This window comes from Thermobia domestica, chromosome 9 (assembly GCF_964235325.1).
Source record: "Thermobia domestica chromosome 9, izTheDome1.hap1.1, whole genome shotgun sequence".
NCBI classification, from domain to species: Eukaryota; Metazoa; Arthropoda; class Insecta; order Zygentoma; family Lepismatidae; genus Thermobia; species Thermobia domestica.
In genome coordinates, this window is record NC_137462.1 from 244641514 (window position 1) to 244662947 (window position 21434).

Sequence of the window (21434 nt, forward strand, 5' to 3'; positions counted from 1 at the left end):
ACCGGTAAAAAAAAAAATCAAGCTTATTAAGTAAAATAAGGGAACAAAGTTATGTATTGTATTGATTGTTGCATACAATAATTGGTGTGTTACAAGTTTCCTTCTTTTAGTTTCGATATTTCGATCGATCAATTGTGCGATATTTCGATCGATCATTTTCAAATATTGAAATTTGAGTATCGAAAAAAAATGATCAATATATCGATATTTTCCATCAAATACAGTATATAAAATGGAAGTTATATTGTGCTGGGGCGTAATATAAAAGCGTTTGTTAACTGAATTTGAGTTCAGCGCCCATTTCATCATTGAGGCTACTAGACTTGACTCAGATTAACATGGGATCCAAACTACGAGATCCCGCCAGGAATCTTGTATGTATAAAAAATATATTATAATGCAATTATGATCTACCTTGAATTGTACTTTTATCGTGTTGCTTTAATTAAAACGTGTGTCCTGAGACGGATGGAGGGGGGGTTCAAAATTTATGCAAAAACAGTATCTCACGAGTTCCTCATATTAGGACTATGAAATTCAGTATATGAACTCACTAAATATAAGCGGACATGTGTTCCTACGCTTTTGAAAATTCACGTTTTAAGAGCTGAGGAAGAAGAAATTATATATTTGCGCTATATTGAAAGCAAAATTTACTGCTATTTGTGTTCGCATCACGGCAAAAAAAAAAGTTAAAATTAACCTTGGAGTATGGTAGGCCTACCTACCTCAACCTGGGTTTTTATGTCACTTTGATAGAAAGGTAGACGTTCAAAGTTTATCCCAAAAAAGAATAGCTTACGGGTTTTCATCATTACTAGCTGAACCTGCGTTCTCTACACACCGCTTGAGTTGATTTTATCTCTACACAGAGCATCATTCACATATAAGCATTAACCTCCTTGTCATTTCTCACAGCATCTGTACATGTCCCTTTAAAGACACAAGTGAAATACATCTTGATAAAAATTGGCAAGAGGTACTATAAAGGAGAGATTTTTCGATTATTTTTTTCAATATCTCGCAGTGTTTGCAAGATTTGAGCCTACTTCCGGTTGGAGAGTTTCTAATTCATGTATAATCATTGTTTTCTTTCTTTTTACATGCAGTATGTAATAGGTAAATACATCACACACACACACAATTATAATGTCAGTGATATATGGTGTTCTTTGGGCAAAACACCCCAAACAATAAAGATTCATCTTAGACTGGAGAAATAGCTATCCTTCGTTTTTCATTATTGTTTGGCCATGAAACAAACGCCTGGGAGATATACTACCCCCATATACAGCCGTGTGGTGTTGGAATGTGCCTAGGTATTACTTGCAGGATATGATGCTTTATTTTTTTTTTTTTAATTTCACCACTTCCAGTGTAGAGTCTACCCCTAAAAGTGCAATAAAGAAATAATGACCATCTTTCTTAAATATTCAACTAGACCTGAACAATTTACCGAAAATTTGTAATCGATCAGGGAAAACGGCATTTTTCTAGAGCTTGTGGTTTCTGAGATATTGTCAAAAGAATTAGCCACAAACATATAAACGTTCACAAACATATAAACCTAGCATTTTAATATATAGGTGCTTTCACTGAAGAGAGTACCCTAACGGAGGAAAGTTCGAATATTTTCCGTAAACCCATTCTCCCCGTACGAAGAACGGATATTTGATCTCTAATCTTTATGTTCCACGATTATGCCGTGTAGGCTAAATGAGATGGCAATGAGAAATAAATGAAATGGTAGAATGAAGAAAGTTGGAGGAAACGAGAGAATCCCAAGAAAAAAAAACACACGGAGTTTGTCCACCACAAAGTACACTTGGCGCGAGTTGGGATCGAACCAGGGACCCCACGCACCAGATGTGAACGCTCTACCACTGAGCAACGGATATTTCAATTTTCTTATAGAACTTCTAGTTGTCTGATGTTCCTCTATACAAGAAGGAATATTTCAATATCTCAATGATCCTATAAATTTAACAGCACCTATTCTAGCTGTCTGGATTCTTTTTACTTGAGAACGACGATAGGACAGGAGAAAGCATTGTGAGCGTGAAAAGAATCTAAATCAAGATTTCAACGAACTTACACGTTTTATGACCTCTACATGGCAGGAAAGAGGTTCTTATATATCTGTTTCTCTTTTTCGCTTTCCCAGTAACTTCGACTTGTCCGGAGAGATGCCAATTCAACGTATCTAGACGAAGGTTTAAGTTTCTCAGAAGATTTTGCAGGAGAAGTGTCGAATTTTGTTCCTTCCTAAAAATAGTGGTAGTTTATTGGAGGATTAAACTAAATTACGAGCGTTTGAAAATAAGCACCAACAATTTTGTTTATAGTATATAAAAATCATGTATGTATGTGCGTGTGCATATATGTAATATGTATGTTTCAGCGTAAGTTCTAGAACGTCAGGAGCAATTTAAATCAAACTTGGTACATATGGCTTACAACATGGAAAAATAATATAGATGTAAGACCTCTTTAGCACCCCTAGGATGGGAATGGAAACAAGTGACACTTAAGGTTAGTGTAAAGGGACAAGTTTTGCCGATAGATGTCACTGCAGTCTTCGTATCCCTCCCATGTATTTTTACCCTTCACGAAAATTTACTTTTTTTTTTTTTTTTTTTTATAAATTTCAACCTAGAGATTTCAAATTTTTAGAGAAGGAACTGCATAACCTATTAAAGGGAACAATCCGTGCCGATTTTTTATTTAGAATTTTCTTCATTGCTGAAACAGTTCGATTGTTAAAGGTTTGGATATTCATTTCAACAATCAAGCCATTTCAACAATGAAGAAAATTCTAAATAAAATATCGACACGGATTATTGCCTTCGATAGATTATGAAGTTCCTTTTCTTAAAATTTGAAGTCTGTAGGTTGAAATTTGTAAGAGAAATCGTGAATTTTCGTGAAAGGTAAAAAATACATGGGAGAGATACGAAGACTGTAGTGCCATCTATCGGCAAAACTTGTCCCTTTAAACCAATCTTAAACAATTGAAATCGATATTAGTGAAAAAATGAAATCTTTCAGTTTAACTTCCCACGATTACCCTGTAGGCTAAGGGAGACTATAAGTAAGACAAGTGAATGATGAAATAATTGGTGGAATGAGAATGCGGGAGGAAACGCCCGAGAAAACCTACGGATACTATATTATCCACCACAAACTTGCTTGACCAGGGACCGAACCAGGGGCCCCCCACGCCATAGGTAAGCGCTCTAGCACGAAGCCACCGTGCCCCCCACCCACAATTGCTACTAATGTCTACTATGAAGTTTTCAGGATCGCTGAGATGAATAGTGACGCTCAAATGCCGTTTAAATCCAAGTTCGTCCCCATTTGCAGAGAGAGGGATGAAGGAGGTAAAAAATAAACGGCATCGTGCCGATCGGGTCGGGAAAGTGTCTGACCCGTTTGAAATTACTTTTGGAAGATAGTATCCACTTCAAACTTTTTCTTTTTAAATTGTATCAATTTAATCGAAGAATTATTTTGTGGAAGTAGGGTGTTTTATTATTTGTAACAAAAATAGAGTATGTTCTGTACTTTTTACTTTCAATGAAATAAATCTAATAAGAAAGAGGATTCAAATATAACCCATAAAGCTATTCTCCCCGTGCGAAGAACGTGCATTTCGGCTAGTCTTATTATATAGGTGCTTTGTTTGCCATGTAAATAAATGCACCAGAAGCTGTAACCATCGTGCCGACCATCAGTGTATGTGAACATTTCACACGTAACAATTCAACGCCCTCTTTTTTCAATATTTACTTATTTCACTCTTCCCATTCACTTCGTTGGCGTATGACAATGAAGCGAATAACTAAGCCATTAACGAATAATATATTGACATTTTAATTCTCATGGATAACAGATCGCACATTCGAATTACTATATTTCTTGTATGTGCGGTAGTTGTCAAAGAACTGAAAAGATCAGCAGCATATTAGTATGCAGTATTTCTTTTCTTCCTCTTCGTGAGCCACTGTGAAATTACTTCCAAGAAAGTGTAGTCACCTGTGGTTAAAGCTCAGTAGTCTTTTTGTTTTAACTGCAATTATTACTATAATGAAAAGGAATATTACTTCAACATTGCAAAATTCTTTTTAAAGTATTAGAATATACGTGACAGCTTCTGTGAACGAGAAGGATACATGGAGGAACGGTTGTGAAACCAGTTTTTCCACTTTAAAACTTCGACAGTACTAATACACGATCGACCAGTAGATTTCTTGAGTATTACAGAGGTTCACAAATGAGGTTGGAAACTTGGGACAACATACGTTTTTCTGTTGTTTAATATTGAATAGTCATAATGCTTGTAGACATTCTTATATATTAACGAATAAATTAATTTATTGTACTAGGAATTTCCCATATAGATATTTCTGCATCATATGTATTCTCCCCTTTTCGAGTGAACATATACTGAACAATAAGAGTGTAGCAGCAACTGAGTATCAGCTCAATTATTGACGACACTGATGGTCGTAATTTATAACAAAATTATCAAAATTTTATGTAACAGAACGGGTAAAGTGGGCACGTGCACACAAAATCTTGGTTATAATCGTCCCTCGTACTCTACCGTATTTTCACAAAAGAGAAATATTTACTACAATACAGATAGTATTCTTTGAGTTGTTCGTTCGAATATTCGAGTAATATATTGTTGAAATACTAGAGTTTTAACGGTATTTAACAAGATTGATATCCCAGCAAGATTGATTAGAGTGTAACTTTTTATTTATTTATTTATTTATTTTTAAAGAACTAACAAGTCAGATATGAACTTACAGCTTAACGTGGTAATCTATCTACACAGTTCCCATCGTGAACTGAACCTCGTGCTTCCTCCACACAAAGTAAGAATGGTAATTATTCAGTGACAATGCAGCCTTGTATTCTAGGATTACTGACCGAAGCGAACGGAGCTGCATCATTCCCGAGAAATTTAATACATTTCTGATGCTTCTTTCGAAGAGTGCCTGATCTTTACTAAATTTTGTATACCGAGGGGGTAAGGTTCATTTTTAAATTTTATATTATATCGTGTTTAAATTTTAAAACACGAATCGCACTATGTGGCAACGTCGCAGGTAAAGAACCTATAGTAGATCTGAGAATCTACAAATATTATATTATATTATATATATATATATATATATATATATATTACTTCCAGATGGAAGTTGATTTAGAAATTGACACAAGCACTATTTACTAGCATAACAATCGATGTAACTGTTTGATGGATTCATAATATTAAATGTTTTCATGTTAATCTACTAGTCACATAGTGCAATTTTGGCACATAGTGAAATTATGGTTCGCCATAGCGGATGAAGGAGACACCAGAGGGTATACCGTTATACAGCATTTTCACTTTATTTTGACCTGTAAAATAGCGCTTTGCTACCTGTGGGAGCCATTTTTTTAGAACACCGGAGATTTATTATATATATATATATATATATACCAACTCGGCTGAACCACAGAGAAAACTCGCCGAAGAAAATTCTCCTGGTATAATCTCAAAGTTTATTTTAATTGATTATTAACTACTTCATGATCTTGAAATTCTAAAAATTTCCCGATACCAGTTGGGAATCAGAACGGCGTTTGCATCCTTCCTGCGTGTTATCTCATCTTCGAGCATTGAGATAAATCTGCGTCTCTTTCGCATACGGGCAGCATATGCACCTAAAGCAAAAACACGTACTCGTATTTTCTGTTTTCGTTTCTTCTTTCTTCCTGCTCCTTATCACCCTTTTCGCTCATTTCCGTATCACATTGTGACAGTGTTGTACACGTGATTGGTCCATTTTCGGATGTTCTGCTCTCTTCTCATGGGTGTGTTCTACGTCATTGAATTGCATCGACTATGGGTAGCATTTCGTAGATTTAAACTTTTCCGATATCTCTTCTCGTTCTCGCTATATTCCACATAATCTCATTTTGACCCCATTTTTATGCTCCTATTTGACCCTTTCAATGTGTTGGTTGGCCGATATAAAAAAAATACGTGTCGCTTCTTTTTCGATGTTCTTCATGTCTGTGCAATCTTATCACAATCGGCGTGTTACACCTGGGTACCCTACCAGAGTTAAGTGATAATTTGGGTTTGGCTACATTATATGTGGTTCTCCAGATATAAGGCCTACAAGAAAATTTTTGCCTGAAATATACTGAATCTTTTGATCCAAAAGTAGTAACTTCGTTAGATGAAGCAAACGTCTGAATACACTACAATCTGTTCAGTTTGCCATCTTAATTTGACCGCGTTGCCTTGAAACATGTGGACAAACTGTCTAAGGTGGACTTTTCTCCCCCTTTTTTTTCAAATCAATATTAGTCAATTTACAAAAGACTAGCTATCAAACTCGGATGGTTTTCCTTGTATATAAATGTCGTATGACATTTCTTTCCTCCTATATTCTGCGGATATCTTCAACCACAACAATGGCAGATAGAACGATTGCAATTGAACTGTGCTAAGCTAGTACAGCTGACTTGTTTTCCGCATGTTTAATCAACTTTTGAAAGTCAAGGTCAGAATAGAGAGAGTGCAGATGAGTAAGCGCCTTGCAATTACGGCAAACTTTGCTCTTTAACTTTCCAAGAGTGATAAAATGTGTCTTCGTGTCAACTGCAACGGAGTTTTTAAAACATGGTTACTGTTTCTATTTCAATTGTGTATTTCTCAAGTAGGCCTACGTACATTTAATATTACGACACGATACCAACGTCAAAGGAGGGTTAGTATCTTACAATATCGAGTAAAACCTTCGATCTTTTACTGAGGAAGATAAGAAGAGTCTTGCCATCTTTTAGTTATTTTGCGATCTATAGTTATCTTCGGTATGTGTTGAAAATTCTTCCCTTCTGTGCTCAAGGACGTAAATAAACTCAGTCTCTAGCGAATCTTGAAGAGAGATCATCATCATACAGAAATAGACACTGACTATAACCAACGTTCAAAAGAAGTAACTACATTGTTCTCAAAATGTATTTTAATTTCGTTGTAGGATTGTCTTCAATTAAAAGAAAAGGGAACCGTCCTCCATGTTGTATAGCGGTCTATCACACACACACTAAGTTACGTACAATGGGATATTATAGATAAAATAAATAATTCTAATAATGGGATTTTTCAAGGTTCACCACAACCTCCTTTATATATTTTGTCTGCCCGTTGCTCCAGATAAAAATCAAGAACTATTTGATGGATCAATTTTGGTCAAGATGTAGAGAGTAGGGATGGCCAGAACCGGTTCCTGGTGGAACCGGTTTTCGGGTCTGAACGGATCCGCTTCTAGAAGATCCGGTTCCGGAACCGGTTTTTCTGATCCAGGTCTAGAACCGGTTCTTCGGATCCAGATCTAGAACCGGTTCTTCGGATCCAGATCTAGAACCGGTTCTTCGGATCCAGATCTAGAACCGGTTCCTCGAAGAACCGGTTCCGCTGGAACCGAAACATAGTGACCATCCTTACGCTAAACCCGAGCTGCTGGCAGGCTGTGAACAGTGTGCTAGATGAAATAGTGGAAGCGACAGGCAGGCGCCCAAACGGCGGCCGGTTGTCCGGCTAAATAAACTGGGTAACTTGCGAACTCATTGACTAAACAGGCAAACTGGCCAACTCATTTGGCTAAACAATAACTGATGGACCAATTTTTTTTTTTCTGGAGACACAAGCGGGTCTGGGCGGGGAAGGCACAAGTGCATGGTCCTCTTTGATTTTTTTTTTTTTTTTTTGGTGAACTTTGTGTCTCCTTTACGGGTCTTTGGGGGCTTTCGGATCCAAGTCTGGAACCGGTCCCTAAAATCCAGTTCTAGAACCGGGTTTTCAGATCCAGATCTGGATCCGGTTCCTAAGATCCGGTTCTGGAACCAGGTTTTCGGATCCGGTTCTGGAACCGGGTTTTCGGATCCAGGTCTAGAACCGGTTCCTAAGATCCGGTTCTGGAACCGGGTTTTCGGTTCCAGGTCCGGAACCGGTTCTGAAAACCGGATCTCCCAGAACCGGTTCCGCCGGAACCGGAACTTTGTGGCCAAGTTAGAAATCAGTTCGTTGATGGAGCTGATCCACCCAGTTGATCCCAAGATGTGGACAATCAAAAATCGGTTCTCCATCTATATTTTTATGGAAGTAATAGATATAATCCTAGTTTGATATACTACCCGCAGTGCTTTTGAGATCAACGGGATAGTATAATGTTTAGTATGCAAAATATTAATCTATCCTTGGAACAAAACTCTTAAATGAAACTACATGACTTTCTACTCAAGAAACCTTATTACCAGTGGCGGCGATTGGACGTTAAAGGTGGGGGCAAAGACATGATCTGAATATTTGTATATCAATGTTAGTTTATCTGATTGATGCTTACACTGCTTGACGAAAGGTTGTATAACTAATAGGATACTATCTTTTTCAGTTAAAATACCGTATATCGTATTTCATATTTAAGTAAATTAACAAGAGCAACTCAAGTAGGTACTAGCCCTTTGTACTCTTAAACAACGAAAGTGTAAGAAGAGATTTGATTCCTTGCTTATGAACATCTTAAAATTCTGTCTGTAAAATTGTGTAATCAGATTATTTAATAAATTTGCAAAACAAATAAATAGAAAGCATACTATTAATCATAGTAATGAATACTGAGGCTTGTTTTTCTAGAATATTGAAACTGAGGAATAACTAATAATGAACAACTTATTAAATGTATGTTATTACTCTTAGAAAATGGAGAACAGTAAATACTACAAGCATATGCTACGACAGTTAAAGAAATGCGCAATTGCAATATTAATTGCTTTGAATTGCAATTAAAACGCAATTCCTGTACTTTAACTCCACGGGAAGACAAATAACCAATACGTACTCACGCAACGGAAATAATATGTGGCACCATTTTTCTTCATAAACCAGTAATACATACAAAAACTTTACATTCCCAAATCAAACTACATACATTAAGGGATCACTTCAAAAAAGTGAGGGCAACTGTCCCTTCGTGCCCCCCCCCCCCCCTAATCGCCGCTCCTGCTTATTAGTATTATTTTCAAATATGTATTCCTCTTACTGAAGTTTTGGGTGGAGAATGCAAGGTGAAGGGAAATGCAAAAATTCAAAATTCCAGTTTTTGTTATATACACTATGACACTGCTGTTTATCTTGACCTGTATACAGCGTAAGGATGAAAAGGTAAGCAGCAGATATTTTTAATGTCAGCATCAGTTATTGAATTACGTAGTTGCGGACATGCACCGTCAGCGCCAGGGCTCTCCCTTGTTTTATACCAATTACATATATAAAATACAAGTGGTGTTGTAGCCTTACATCTACCCCTACCAAATTCCCTACGCTACGTAGCCTTACTAACAATATATAATGACCAATTGTATAAAAGGATTAGGGTTGGTACAGCTTCATTATGGTCTATGATAGTCTCTTTAAAGTTATTTTTGCAATACTTTTTTTTTTTTTTTTTTTTAATAAATGCAGGATTTATACCTTATAGCTGTATAGTTAGACTATTTGTCTTAATAATGAGAGTTCACTTTGCTGCTAATAAAGTCAGGTATTTTCTGAGTTTCGCATATTTTAGGTGATGTTTATACACTTTCATCCATTTTTCGAAATCTTGCCCTAATTATACCACGGAGATTTTTTTTAAAACACATGTTTATCTCTTATTTTGATACTATCATTCCAAACACGGACAAATAAAAGTTTTTGAATATTATGTGGAAGATCACTGAACGTAGGTTCGACCTAAATGGTTTGAATAACATGTTTCAATGTACGCACTTTTAAAAAAAAAGTAGTAGTCTATAGAATGTACGAGTTGTGATCATGTATTAGTATGATTGATCCCAATCTGCGTTGGTCAGAAATATAGTTCACAATATTTCATTCCAATTGTATTTACTTTTCCGAAAATAATTTTCACGACGAATTTTATAAACGGAAACATAAAATAATAATTTGCACGCTTGATGTAAATATTCTCGTTTTATACAATCAAAGTACTGCAATTGTATATACCGGTAACCATAAATTATATATCGTCATTTATTAAAAAGATACTAAAATATTGACTGTATCATAGGGCAAAAATATGCATTATTAAGCCTAATCATTTAAATTAGAAACCTATTCCATAATTAAATTGTGATTTATGGTATTTTGTTATCTTCAAAAAGTACAAAATAAATACTAATTTTGTACAAATACAGTATATTTGTTTCTATTGCAAACACTTCTATATGTTGAAAAAAAAATGAAATTTAGGTTTCTAACAAGTTGTACTCTTTAATGCTATTTTAGACAGCCATTCAGATATTGCATAGCGCTGGTTCGATCGCTACCATCAAAGAGACTCAAGCTCGCTATCTCAATGGGGTTCGCGCTTAATTATTAAACTTGTGCTCAGTTAAGCGCGAGTTCCAGACTAGTGAATCTAGTCAGTTTAGCAGTTATTTCTCCACAAAGCATATGAATCCAGTACAGCTGATGTAAGAAATGAAGTTTTTCGAGTAATATTTAACGTTGCACGAGGTGCCACACCTGAATGTACGAGACCTTAAATGCAAAAGTATTGAATGCTTTTTTCTACTTCTGCACTGTTTAATATAATCTTAAGGGTTTCGTTTAATTATAATAACTTTAATTATAATTCATTTAACTTGCATTTCATGTCTTTTTTCTTGTTTTATCTAGGTCGACTGCATCACTGAAGTGAAAACTTATAAAGCAATACTTCAGGTTTTACACAGCAAAACGACCATCCAATAAATGTTGGTGCTTCAAAAATCTTTGTTTCAAACATTTTGTAACTTCTGTATAATAAAATATAAATGAATGAAAATATAGTAATGGAGTATTCTGTATTTTATGTATTTGTCATGTGGCAAATAAACTGATGAGCTATTTTAAGAATAAAATCAATTTAATTGCTTCGGTAGGAATCGTGAGAGTAGTAAGTTTGCACTCGTCCAGATTTTACAGGGCTCACATTATAAGAGCATGAAAAGAAACGACTATGTGGCCAAAAGAGTTATGGCAATGGAAGTTGATAGGAAAGAAAAGTAGGAGACTAAGAACAAAATGGATGGTTATCGTTAAGAATGATTTCAAGGGAGAGCATAAGTAAGAGAGGGTAGGTGCGTTATACTACAAAGGTCTTTTTGCACCGGTCAATGTTTAAAATTCAGTATTAAGTCTACCATAACAGAAAATATAATATAGAATGAAAACAGTAATGAAACAACTAGGGCAAAATTGTAACAGTAGGATATTTATCTTTTGCCGGGCCTATGCGGCAAGGATAAAGAAAGGCACAAGTTAGTACAAAAGAATAAAGAAAAAATGAAATGAAATCTTTAAGTCCACGATTATACCGGCTAGCCTAAAGAAGACAGTGACGATTAGAAATGAAGAAAATGATGGAATCAAGAAAGTGGGAGGAAAGGAAGAACCCCGAGAAAATCCACGCACACGATGTTTGTCCACAGTAAAATTCACTTGGCGCGAGCTGGGATCGAACCAAGGACCGCTCACAGAGGTGAACGCTCTACTACTGACCTACTGCTGCCCCAAAAGATCAAAGAAATCAAACACTTGTCAGGATTGTCAATTGAATCAGAAACGCAAAATGAGTTGAGTGACAGCAGGGGGGCAAGCACGTAGGAGGAAGCAAGAAATCAGTTAAATATAAACAATTTGCAAGTAGGACATGGATGTGGCGAAGAAATAAAAAGTTAAAGAGATCATTCGGTGGTCATGTTAAAGCGGTGTCAGTACTTCTGGTAGAGCAAAGTCAGCTAAGCTAACAATGAGATGAACATGTCATCCGGACATCCGAATGAAACCTAGGCAATTTGATAAAGATTGGAAAGTCATAGTTTATAGTTCATTCTCTTGAATATGAAACAAGCTTTCCGGAGGTGCTATGTATCTACGCCCATAATGTACCTATACAGGGAAAAATCGGGATAATGCCAGGTACAATTCTTGATATCAGAATAAATAGTTGTACGTTTATATTTTTATATTCTCTTTATAGGTCAGGTCATAGGTTCAGTTTCGTATGTACAGAGCGTATTAATATAAATCTTTTCCCTTCATACCTATTCCGTCTATCAGAAAAACTTTATACACCCATTTCCTAACCCCTATAGTATTTTTTCTTTTTAGATGCATTTGGATTATGTGCTTTTACCCGGGGCCACTCCAGATGGAGGACAAAATTGATGGGAGGGATTTTTGGAGGGAGTTTTCCGAACATTATCCCAATTTTTCCTGTTCAAGTACGTTACAGATGCCAATATGTAACACCTCTGGAAAGCCTGTTTCATGCTGAAGAGAACCTGACTTTCCAATGTCATGAACTATAAACCATGACTTTCCAATGAACAGTATTGATACAATAGCAATTTCACTGCGAGTCTACTAAAGGTTTAAATGGGCCCCAGGGACTTATTCCGTTGTCCATGGCACTTTTTTTGTGTATATATATATATATATATATATATATATATATATATATATATATATATATATATATATATATATGAGCATATCTTTGTTATGCTCATCGAATGGACTAGGTTAGTCTATTTCCACAGGTGACTCTTCGCTACGAAATAGAAATCCAAGTGTTAAGTGTGAATTTCCAATGCAAAGTCGAATTCGTTCCTCCTGTCGAGATCATCATAAGCTGGTCGTTACCAATATCCCCGGGAATTTTTTCAGTAGTAGTGCTGGTTTGAGAAGCAATAGATATTGGTATCTGTTGTGTAGGGTTCACCGCTGGCGCAACAGAGATCACATGTCCGAGTGCTTACCTCGACAGACTGTCTTGTACGAACAAGTAGATTTCACAGCAGATCAGATCGTGGAGGCAACAGTCGAGGAAAAATTGACATGGATGTTTATCATTAGAATGGTCCTACCCATTCGGCGCTTCATATTACGGAGTTTCATTTGGACTGTTTTACCCTAACAACCCTACTCGCCTGATTTGGCACCTGCAACTTCTTTCTATTTTCAAAATTGTAATCTATCCTTTAAAATGTCGTGGTTTTCAAATTCTCATCGATAGAAAAAAAAATTAAAAGGTTGTTACGAGAATTCCAGATTATTCCGAAGCGCTGGGAATGATGGACAAGGGTTGGATAAAAAGTATGGCAATCTTGTTATAATTTGTGCCTGGCTTTATGCACAAAAGAACATCCATTACATTTCTTCAATGTGATCGCCTCAAATCTCCATCACCACGTGTGGAAGGCGTCGTGGACCATTAGCGTGCCAATCTTTACCGATAACCCACAGGGGCGGCTATATAGCATGGATGATGGCTTCTCTTGTATCGTGGTGCTTCTCGCGAAGCGGCTCTGTCATTTTGGCGAAAAAGTTCTCCTAAACAAACATTCTTGCGTACTGCGCCCAAGTGCCACTTCAATTTTGATCAACGCACGTTTTTAGTCTTTCGGAAAGAAATTATTATGGAGTTTCTACTTTCCTCTTCTACTTTACGGCACTGCTGATTTTGACTGAATAACAGTCGTTATACTGAATAACGCTGAATACGTTTGACTGAATAACACTGGTGTCGCCACATTTTATCACCACACATTTCCTTATCAGCTGTGAAGCAGCCCTCTGACGTGAGAGTGTTGGTACTAAACGGCGTGACAAACATCTTGGCACTTGAAGGCGGCGCTCCAAGTTCCCTTTAAATGCTGCTAGCAAATGAGAGACCAGCGGGATTGCCACGTTTATTTTGTACACATCCACGTTTATCCTCTACCACCTGATCGCGCTGTAGTTCGTCTGCTTAGCCATAGCCACACACCTTAGCACTCAGCAACGTCGCGTCAGAGCTTGCGTTTTATTCGTTTAGCTGAAATGCCAAGATGTTTGCCACAGGCTTTAATTTGTATCCAGCCTGTGTATTAATAATGCAGGGAAATATTTTGAAGGAGATAAATTTGAATAACTTGCACAAACGGTATCATTATATTTCGAAAATTCTGTTTTCTTCTAGACAGCCTTCGTATGTGTATATGTATCCCTCGCTTTAATGGACTAAAAGGGACTATACCAGTCCGGGGAGCAGGAAAATTCGGTGTAGGAAATTTCGGTGTACGGAAAATTCGGTGTACAAAAAATTCGGTGTGGGGAATGTTCGGTGTAAAGAAAGATTCGTTGTAGTAGACCGTAGGATTTATTAAAAACTCAACTTTGAGGATAAATGAGCGTATTAGTTTTAAGTTCAAATTTTGTGTAGAACGTATTTTTAATACTGTCTACTATAAGAAATTTTTAAAAATTGTGATCGTGAAATAATTTGAATTCTAGATTTCGACGGATTTTAAAATTTCATGGCCTTTACATGACGGGAAATTGGTTTTTCGATGTCCGTTCGTGTGATTTAGCGAAGCGACCATCGCTACCAATCGACATTAAATTTAAAACCTAAGTTTTTATGCTGTTTTGGAGGATGTCTCCTAGAATTTTCTACTAAAAAAAAAGTAGGTTACTGGACGGGTAAAGTTGAAAATTGTAGACTTTTCAAAAATGTTCTGACGATTTTATGTCTATTTTATAAATAAATATTTAAATCTAAATTCTTCAAAAACGATATAGTTATTTATGTTACTCAAGGGTGTAAAAATAAATGCCTCAACTAAAGTATCTACGCCTCATTGGAGATGCCAATAAGGAGTCAATAGGGTTCCAGTACTTGTTTACCTTAACTTAAGGCAAACAAACTAAAGTGTCTGATTGGAGGAGAAGGCAACTATTTGTACAAATATTATCTGATGAAACCATCCTGCTTTATATTGCCCTTTCCACTAAGACTTTTTTGATCAATATATTTTTGCATCTTAGATATGTATATCCAGAGTGTTTCTTTCAAAACTCACGGATTCATTTGGCTCTAGAATTTCTAACTGAAGTCCGGTTTTCATGCGGTTTGTTGCAAATCATCAAGGGAGGATGGGAGATGTATGGGACTATATTTACTGGTTTAAATTCATCCGGGGTAATATCGAGCAGGCCGCAAGAAAAACAGCAAATATTCGCCATTGTACGTTACAGTTCGAATGAGATATTGGATATTTGAAGCGAAATTGAAGAATACAAATTAAGTGTTAGTGAAATGAAATGAAACCTTTAAGTTTTACGTCCAACGGTTATGCCGGTTATGCTAAAGGAGACGAAGATGATGAGAATTGAGTAAAATGGTGGAATGAAGCAAGTGGGAGGAAACGGGAGAACTCTGACAAAACCCACGAGCACGGTGTTTGTCCACCACAAAGTCCACACGGCGCGATCTGGGATCGAACCAGGGACCCCAAGCACTGGAGGTGAACGCTCTACCATTGAGCCACCACGCCCCCCAAAATTAAATGTTAGTGGTAACACATACAAATCACATGTTGAATAGCCGGTTTCTCGCTACAAACGACAGAGAAATTTCTTGAGTGACTTAAAGAGTCGGTAACTGACATCTTCCACAACATCCGCCAGCGGGGTCCGATGCTTCCCTGCCTTACTCAGAAGCGGTCCTATTTCCTGCAATTTATTCACTAGCGACCATATTATGTTCCTGTTTGGGGCACAACGTGAGACAAAGTTGCGTGTAACTGCCGTTTGCGTAGCAACAACAGATTCCGGTCTCCAAAATCTTTTTAACGATAAAATCACGTTGCTCCAAAGAATACATTATTGTAACTGTGTCCTGATCATATTGGTACAGTAGCACAGCATAATTCTCAATACAACAGCCCAGTTTCCTGTTTCTTATTGACCGTCGCGAGGTTGCCATCTAACGAAGAAACTCAAATCTCCACACCGCACCTCACCTAATTCAAATTCGGTACAGTAGCGAATATTTGCTGCTTTTCTAGAGGCTTGGCCGATATTACCCCAAATGAATTTAAACCAGTAAGCATAGTTCCATAAATCTCGCAACGTTCCTTGATCATTTCCCACAAATCGCATGAAAATCGGACTTCAGTTGGAAATTCTAGACCCCAATGAAATCCGTGTTTTAAAAGAATCACCTTTATGTTCTATCATATACTATATAGGAAAGGTACTTTTAATTGTTCATATAACTATTCTCTGAACTTATGGTTGTAATTGTTTTATTTCTGACAAAAAGTGTCAGATTCATTGTGTGATGAAAAGTAGTTTATAGTAATACCCCGCAAAAGACATGCAAGAGGTCTCAAGGCAGAAAAATAAATTTTCTTTTCTTGAAATAGGTCATAACATTTTATTCGTTACCTTATATGGTTTTCGTTTTCACAATATGAAGTGTCGTAAATTATCGTAAGTGGTAATATTCAATATGTATTACACCGAATCTACCTTACACCAAAATTTCCCCACACCGAGTTTTCCGTACACCGAATTTTCTATACACCGAATTTTCCTACACCGAATTTTCCTAGACCCACCAGTCCGATATTGCCGATTTTCTAAGTTCCGACATTAAGTTTGCAGTGGCTAACCAACCACAATTACATTACGAAAGATAGAACCAATACAGTAATATTCTTTCAATTAAGCACATTATCCAATCTAACAGAGCTAAATATATATACACTGTGAATAAACCAGTCAACATTTAACATTTTAAGCTTAAGAATCAGGACTTTCAAAGAGAATCGATAGCTTCGGATGTCCAATAAATTGAGGCCCCTTAAAACCGAAGGATGAGAACAGTTTTTTTTTTTTTTTTTTTTTTTTTTATAATGTTATTTATATTACACTGCGCATAACTGAAATTAGTGCTTAGCTGACCTCGACTTCTCTTTTCTATGGTAACATTCCACTGTAGTAGCAGGAAAAAGAATAGGGACTGTATCCAGTCGCGAAATACCAAAATTACAAGATTCGTAGTTCCTAGTTTGAGATTACTTTCTCAATAATAATAATAATAATAATAATAATAATAATAATTCTACATAAATTTCTCTTATTACTGGGACAAAGGAAGAAAAGGTATGTATGTACGTAATTAGTGCAAATCTTTAGCACAGTTAAAAGATCTGTTCTGTAGCAAGCACTGCACTACAAAGTTTGGATTGTTTGTTTGCCATTGCCTGCAATAAAAAGGGAAGGATTATATTCAATAGAAGGTCACATAATATATGACGAAGAGAGGATTCCGGAAGTGACGTAATTTTACAGACTAATGCTTCTGTGAATCACGTGCCTTGAAAAGTCAGAGACGCTAACTTGTTGACCTTCATTGTTAGCAGGCAGAAGAAAAAAAAAATCGAGTGATATGAGCAGTATATGGGTATAAACAAATGTGGATAATACGTATGCATGTGTCTTTAACAAAACATATTAATGCATTTGAATAATAATTCGCATAATAGCAATGCGTTATACAACCTTTTTAAAAGAAAAAAAAATAAGTTTAGCTCTAAAAATACTCCGTCAGTGAGTAGCATGCATCATAAAATAGTCGAAAACTAACAGAATTCTTAACATTTGCAGTAAATGTACTGTTATCCTAAATGCAAGATTATAGCCTAATCAACAGGATTGTGTTAATTGTCTGTTCAGCCAACGACGGAACGGACTGGAAAATTTCCATAGCAAGTGCAATCTTTATGAAGCTTTTGGATAATTATCCCAGAGGAAATTTTATATTACGCTCCTACACATAACACCTTGAATTTTAAAAGTAATGACTTCCGAAACCAGACACTAATTCTTCTGTAGATTTAGATTAAAGGTCTTTGTTACTTGTTTTGTATTAGTAAAGCTCCAGCCATGTAGGGTCCAGTCTACTTGTTTTAAGTTTAGTTGATTTTAAGTTTAACGCCCCGTTCAGCAGCGAGGCTATATGAGACGTGGACCTGTTGATTAACGTGAAATCCGAACCACATGAGCTCCTGGCAGGAATCGAACCCGGGTCTTCCAGTACTTATTTTGAGATTTAAATGATACGAAGAGCATAAAAAAAAATACTAGATACGCGAGTCTATCGATCAGATGAGACATCCCAAATTTTAAGAAAATTTTCAGCGTCCCGCATTGTGCCTAAGAAGGATGCATTATATAGTAGGACGCCAAACTATCCAAAACTTAAAACATGCGACAGAAACAATGCAATAATTATTGGTGACATTTGTAAATTTCGACGCACGATATGTAACTGATTGCGACATCGATATGGTTCTATCACTAAAATTTTCTTGTTGACAGCTGTGAAGTCGCCACCAATTATTTTACTCTTTGTGCAGTTTCAACGGTTCGCAACTTCTGTTCATCTAACCGCAATCAAGCTAATTCTGCAAGTTTTTTTTTTTCGTCCATTTTTGGTTGTTTTCATTGCAATTTTAGTTCATGAATATATGTATTTATTTGTATTATTCTTAACTGTTCCATGTTCAAATTCCGTTGTGAGATACTGGCGATCCGCGCATATCGATGAATGTACCCTCTGACTTCATCGAGGGAGTCGAGGGACTCGAGTGAGTCGAGGGAGTAAAAATAATTACTAGAGAGAGTCGAGGGAGTAAAAATATTGACTCGAGGGAGTAAAAATATTCACTCTAGGGAGTAAAAATATTCACTCGAGGGAGTCGAAGGAGTAAAAATATTCACTCGAGGGAGTCGAGGGAGTAAAAATATACACTCGAGGGAGTCGAGGGAGTAAAAATATTCACTCGAGGGAGTCGAGGGAGTAAAAATATTCACTCGAGGGAGTCGAGGGAGTAAAAATATTCACTCGAGGGAGTCGAGGGAGTAAAAATATTCACTCGAGGGAGTCGAGGGAGTAAAAATATTCACTCGAAGGAGTCGTGGGAGTAAAAATATTCACTCGAAGGAGTCGAGGGAGTAAAAATATTCACTCGAAGGAGTCGAGGGACTAAAAATATTCACTCGAGGGAGTTGAGGGACTAAAAATATTCACTCGAGGGAGTTGAGGGACTAAAAATATTCACTCGAGGGAGTCGAGGGAGTAAAAATATTCACTCGAGGGAGTCGAGGGAGTAAAAATATTCACTCGAGGGAGTCGAGGGAGTAAAAATATTCACTCGAGGGAGTAAAAATATTCACTCGAAGGAGTCGAGGGAGTAAAATTATTCACTCGAGGGAGTCGAGGGAGTAAAAATATTCACTCAAGGGAGTCGAGGGAGTAAAAATTTTTACTCGAGGGAGTCGAGGGAGTAAAAATTTTTACTCGAGGGAGTCGAGGGACAAAAAATATTCACTCGAGGGAGTCGAGGGAGAAAAAATTTTCACTCAAACTAGTAAAAATATTCACTCGATGGAGTAAAAATATTCACTCGATGGAGTAAAAATATTCACTCGATGGAGTAAAAATATTCACTCGAGGGAGTAAAAATATTCACTCGAGGGAGTAAAAATATTCACTCGAGGGAGTCGAGGGAGTAAAAATATTCACTCGAGGGAGTCAAGGGAGTAAAAATATTCACTCGAGGGAGTCGAGGGAGTAAAAATATTCACTCGAGGGAGTCAAGGGAGTAAAAATATTCACTCGAGGGAGTAAAAATTTTCACTCGAGGCAGTCGAGGGAGTAAAAATATTCACTCGAGGGAGTAAAAATATTCACTCGAGAGACTCGTGGGAGTAAAAATATTCACTCGAGGGAGTAAAAATATTCACTCAAAGGAGTCGAGGAAGTAAAAATATTCACTCGATGTAGTCGAGGGAGTAAAAATATTCACTCTAAGGAGTCGAGGGACTAAAAATATTCACTCGAGGGAGTCGAGGAAGTAAAAATATACACTCAAGGGAGTAAAAATATTCACTCGAGGGAGTAAAAATATTCACTCGAGGGAGTAAAAATATTCACTCGAAGGAGTCGAGGGAGTAAAAATATTCACTCAAGGGAGGCGAGGCAGAAAAAATATACACTCGAACGAGTCGAGGCATTAAAAATATACACTCGAACGAGTCGAGGCATTAAAAATATACACTCGAACTAGTAGAAAGAGTAAAAATATTCACTCGAGGAAGTCGAGGGAGTAAAAATATTCACTCGAGGGAGTCAAGGGAGTAAAAATATTCACTCTAGGGAGTCGATGGAGTAAAAATATTCATTCGTGAGAGGCGAGGTAGTAAAAATATTCACTCGAGAGAATTTCTAGAGTGAATATTTTTACTCCCTCGACTCCTTCGAGTGAATATTTTTACTCCCTCGAGTGAATATTTTTACTTCCTCGGCTCCCTCGAGTAAATATTTTTACTCCCTCGACTCCCTCGAGTGAATATTTTTACTCCCTCGACTGCCTCGAGTGAAAATTTTTACTCCCTCGAGTGAATATTTTTACTCCCTCGAGTGAAAATTTTTACTCCCTCGACTCCCTCGAGTGAATATTTTTACTCCCTCGACTGCCTCGAGTGAATATTTTTACTCCCTCGGCTCCCTCGAGTGAATATTTTTATCCCTCGTCTCCCTCGACTGAATATTTTTACTCCCTCGAGTGAAAATTTTTACTCCCTCGACTCCCTAGAGTGAATATATTTACTCCCTCGAGTCCCTCGAGTGAATATTTTTACTCCCTCGAGTCCCTCGAGTGAATATTTTTACTCCCTCGACTCCTTCGAGTGAATATTTTTACTCCCTCGAGTGAATATTTTTACTTCCTCGGCTCCCTCGAGTAAATATTTTTACTCCCTCGACTCCCTCGAGTGAATATTTTTACTCCCTCGACTGCCTCGAGTGAAAATTTTTACTCCCTCGAGTGAATATTTTTACTCCCTCGAGTGAAAATTTTTACTCCCTCGACTCCCTCGAGTGAATATTTTTACTCCCTCGACTGCCTCGAGTGAATATTTTTACTCCCTCGGCTCCCTCGAGTGAATATTTTTATCCCTCGTCTCCCTCGACTGAATATTTTTACTCCCTCGAGTGAAAATTTTTACTCCCTCGACTCCCTAGAGTGAATATATTTACTCCCTCGAGTCCCTCGAGTGAATATTTTTACTCCCTCGACTCCCTCGAGTGAATATTTTTACTCCCTCGACTCCCTCGAGTGAATATTTTTAGTTCCTCGACTCCCTCGAATGAAAATTTTTAGTTCCTCGAATCCCTAGAGTAAATATTTTTACTCCCTCGACTCCCTCGAGTGAATATTTTTACTCCCTCGACTCCCTCGAGTGAATATTTTTACTCCATCGACTCCCTCGAGTGAATATTTTTACTCCATCGACTCCCTCGAGTGAATATTTTTACTCCCTCGACTCCCTCGAGTTAATATTGTTACTCCCTCGACTCCCTCGAGTTAATATTTTTACTCCCTCGACTCCCTTGAGTGAATATTTTTACTACCTCGACTCCCTCGAGTGAATATTTTTACTACCTCGACTCCCTCGAGTGAAAATTTTTACTCCCTCGACTCCC